Below are 5,094 nucleotides of genomic sequence, written 5' to 3' on the forward strand. Positions count from 1 at the left end.
TTACAGTCATAATATGATTTTTTTAAAATATGACAGGCTTTATATTTATATTTGCATGATAGTGGATATTGTCACTTGCAGGGCGGAAGGAAAAAAAAAGAAAAAGTGTAATCTATCTCTTTTAGTTCCTTGTAGAAACACTGTACTGGCTAAGGTGTTAGCAATATAATTATTACTGTGCTAATGACGATGTACCAGATGCATCAGGACTGCAAACTCAGCCAGGACAAGCTAAACATCTCCAGATTCCTCAGCTCATCTTTCAAGCAGACAGTAAAACACTGAGCCCTTATAAGGACACTATTTATAAGTATGGGATAAGTATTTTTCTGAGATGCAGATACCCTATAAGTGATTGGTCTGACAATGAATAATTAATATAAAAATCACATCTTTAGTGGAAAGCAAGTTGGAAGAAGTGCAGAAAAACAGAATATTTGACAAAGCTTGAAGCAGTCTTCACTTTCATACTTCTATTCAACCAAACTGCACAAGTTATAACTTTACTAATTGTATTTTCAGGGAGGATAAGCTTGCATTGGTCGCTGGGTATGCACTATATATTATTTCTCTTTTGGAGAAGAAATAGTGCAAAGGGTCAGATGTTGATTTTTACTCTGAATTTATAGACTGATCCTTCTTTGAAACAAGGTCTTGGAAAATAGTTTGCAGTGGCACACAAAGTACTGTAATTGTGATCTCTGCTATTAGGTTTTTACTGTATAAAGATTAGTGGGTAAAATAGAATTTTTTTCTTCCTCTGCTACAATATGTTTGCAGTAGAGTGTTATATTTTGACAAATACAATATTTAATGTAACAAAATGCAATTGTCAATGTTTATATGTCCCTTTTAGTAATTTTCACAGTAGTTTTTCTTTGAAGAATATTTCAAAATATTTGTCTTTACAGTCCTGTAAAAGTAAATAAATTTCTGAAGTTCATAAAAAAGGCATATAGTCATATTTCCTACCAAGGCAAATGACCACACAGAAAATAATAAAGCATTATGAAAAAGAGTTTTAGACAAAATCATTTCTACAACATATCTCTGAATAAAACAAACACTAGTAACATTTTGCTTCTGGTGATTATACCTGATTATAATGTCTATTTACAGTAAAAAATAATGAAGCTTATTGATTTCTGCATATAAAATCATGGCAAACAAAAACAGGCAGACAAGTAAGTTAAGTCAGGACATATCCAGAGGCTATTAAGCATTTATAACAAATTATGTGAAAGAATTGCAAAGCCACAGGCCTATCTGGGACTACTGTGAAACACAACTCTCTCCACTGCGTATAATATAAAATCATGTGATGTTCTCAAAGGGTAAACTCAAAGCTTCCCTATAAATCATATCTGAAAAAACCACAGTTTTACATTTTTGGGAGGAAGAGCATGGAATGGTGCTTCACATTAACTGTAACTATGTCTCATAGTTAATGCTCTATGAAATTACACAGAATTATCTAACGCTTACTCCATTATTTATATGAAAATTGTAGGAGGTAAAGAGCTTTCAGAGTAGCAATCACTGTATAGTTACTTGGAAAACAGAAGATTTCTGAATTGATTTCCGTTGTTTCGATGAGTCCTCAAATATTACTTCCTTGAATTATTTTGCAGCATGTATTGCTTTGCTAGCTCATTTACAGTATACATACTTTACCAAGTTTTAAATTTTATGGTAATTATTTTTTGTAAAGAATTTCAGTCGTAGAATAGGATTAAAATGCAAGCCTTCAAAATTGCACTACAGTGACATAAATAATTACTTAAAGGACGCTATCATAAACAGATCATATTCATGAATTGACACAAACAGATTCCCATCAATCGTATTTTTTTACAAAGTTTACTTGTGCTTTGAAAAAGTTAGGTACACTGGGAAATTTAAAAAAAAAAAGAGAAGAAATAAAGATTGTAGATAAGTATTCTCACTGAAATTGAGGTTTAGAATTTAAACAGAACATTTTTTTTTCCTTAATTCTAAATAAATCTTTAACACAAAGGAAAGACATAAAAGCAGGAGTTCTCATAAATTATCCAGAAATATGTCTTCAGTGAGAAATTACACAATATTTCTCAGCCTCAAGCCAAAGTCTTTGAATGTTCTATTTCCTATCAGCAAAGCAAAGCTGGTATGAGAGGGGGTAAAAGGAGCAATTTTTTGTTATATGAGAAAGAGGTAATTTCCAATACACATAAGGAAACTGACTATTTGAAGAACAATTCATAAGCCTGTCACAAAGCCTGCATTTGTATATGAAGGTTTACTTAGTGTCTTGGGGAGATGCATTGTGGGCATTTAAGGAGCTGGACTGTTATCAACACGTTTTAGTAATTATTTACAAGCAATGGCAGGATGGGGCCAGGAAGAAGATACAGGAGAGTTGCTCTGTAAAGTGATGCCATGAAGAATTAAGACACAGGGAAGGTGATTTTAAAGAGAAATATTGCTAACTGTTCCCAAGAACAAAATGTTGTTTAACGTGACACTGTAGTGATAAATCCAGCATTATCCCCCTGTGTTTAACTGAAGCATGAATCAACAAAAACAACACCATGATTTAGTGATGGGGATTTCATCAGTGATTCTCGAGGCATGGATCAATCAGACCTTCTCTCCAACCCTAATTTCAGGTGGAAGCAACAAAAGCAACCAACATCAAAGGCAAGATAAAAGATATATTACAACAACAGTGGTTAAGCTAATTGCCAATTTTCTGTGGATAAGTATCAGATTATTCCATATTTCATTGCTACACTAACATAATTGCTTCAGAAATGCCATGGTGTAATATAACAATAACCATTTTATGAGGGAAATGTTTTTCTTCCTTGAATAATCATTACTGGATGAGGCTTTGCAATGCTGATGTTACCATTCCATATTGCATAGATAAGAAATAGAATAACTTCTGTTTGTAGAATACCTTTGTTCTTGGCATAGAAAACAGCATAGTCCACTAATGAAACAAACAAAATTCTGTAACTTTCAGTCAACGCTTAAAAAATTCAGTTTTAAATCTGCAAAGTCATGTTACATTATGTAAGCATAAACCATATAGCACCATGACATACCACACTACTCTATATTAGCCCACAGAATGCCATAATATACTATGCTAAATATATTATGTTCATAAAAGTTTGCAAAAAGAACACTAAGCAAGCAGCTGTGCTACAACACAGTAAAACACAAGTACAACAGGTATATACTCATAGTAAAGATAGGATTGTGCTGAGTAAGATTAATGTCCACCATAAGAGGGATAAAAAGGCAAAGCTAAAAAAAAAAAAAAGAAAAGAAAAAAGACCGGAAACATGCAACCAGATAGACTTTAATTGCTTGGGTATTATCGTTAGATCTAAACTACAATTGCATACAATTGGAGACAATAGTTATCAGTATTGCTCTGTCCTGAGCAGGTCAATTGGCTGTTTGCATGAAATATCAAACAACTTAACCTTAAATTGCAAGAAAAGTTTCCTGAGCATCAACAAAATGAAGAAATTTAAACTCTTCCCAGTATGAAGGTGAAACTATAGGACTAAGTTAGGATCTGAGTATTCAAAAAAAAACCCCACTGTGTTTTTGACAGCTCTATGTATAAGTGAAGGTACTTAAAGAGTTTTTTGTCATTTTCCTCTTAATAAACTAGTAAGCACAATGTAAAGGACACTTTTACTACTTAGCTTTTAGAGAAGCTGAGACAAAAAAAATAGCATTGTTATACAACAGTATGCAAATAGCTAGAAAAATATTGATAAGTATGATAGTCAAGGGACAGTTGAAGTCATACCAATCACAGCAAATTATATATCTTTAGTAAGAGAAGCCACTAAACACAACTATTGTAACAGGCTCAGCCTGATGGGAGAGTAGAAGTAACACAGTGTAACAACCACCTCTAGGGTGGTCAGGTATCCTGGAGCTGTCTTTTAATTACAGCTTTTTGTACTGAGTGCTGGATGCATTCCTATGGGAGTTCACTAGTAGACACTTGACTGAGTAAGTATTATCAGCATCCTTGGAGTAGATAACACATTTTGCCTGCTAAGGGAAAGATGAAATTCTGCAGGTGTAGTCAAAAGGAAGATTGATGGCATGACAGTGTTGTGATGAGTAAAAGTAGCAAAAACTACAACACAGTAAAACTAATAAAACCAAAACATGTTGAGTAAAGTCCATTATGGAATTCATAAAGAACATGAACTCCCCAATAATTACATCAATCATTCTTCAGTTTTCATTCTTTAAGACTTAACTTTTCAAATACTTGGCAATTTTCTCTTTGCAAGCAATGTACTGCAAGCTTCTTTATGCTTCTGTAAAAAGAAAAAGGCCCTGATTACATTATAAATGTATATTTAAATTTGTACTACAGCTTTCTTTTGGTTTTTTAATGTCAAATTGGTTCATAAGCTTATTTTACTTTTCCACATTCACTTTTTAAATCACATTTTTAAAGATTACACATAAAGGGGTCAGTAAGTAGAGCTTTGTTTCTGTAGGTCTAAACATAACAGAGGAAAAAAAGTAATACCATCAACATGCCTTCCTCTGAATTTGTAAAATTACACACATTATTTAGGCTTTATATTTTCCCTTCTTAAGCACCATCTGCAGTATTTCAATCATGTAGAATGCTGTTTAGTGCCACAGGGAGACTTATATAATTTGTGTCAAGTTTCCCTGAGAGCAGTATAAATGGTTTGTTATGACACGTTTGATCAACTCCTACTATCTCATATGACTAACATCACAGTAAAAAAATTCTAGTCTTGCTATAGTTTCAGTGAATTTGAAGGAAAACCCTCCCAATACTACAAAAAAAAAAAAGAATCCACCACCAGCAAAACAAACCAGAAGCAAAAAAGAAAATATCCAAACCCCCAAAACATACCTCCCCCTACCAAAAAAACCTAACAAAAACAGAACTAAAAAACCCTCCCACTTTCAGATGATTATATTTATAAAAAACTGAATACCAAGTACATCAATCCACACTGACACCTTATCTGTGTGTGGGAATTACTATGCAATAAGCTAGGGTATGAATCTATTGGACAGAAATTACTCAGT

Source organism: Pithys albifrons, chromosome Z, assembly GCF_047495875.1.
Source record: "Pithys albifrons albifrons isolate INPA30051 chromosome Z, PitAlb_v1, whole genome shotgun sequence".
NCBI classification, from domain to species: Eukaryota; Metazoa; Chordata; class Aves; order Passeriformes; family Thamnophilidae; genus Pithys; species Pithys albifrons.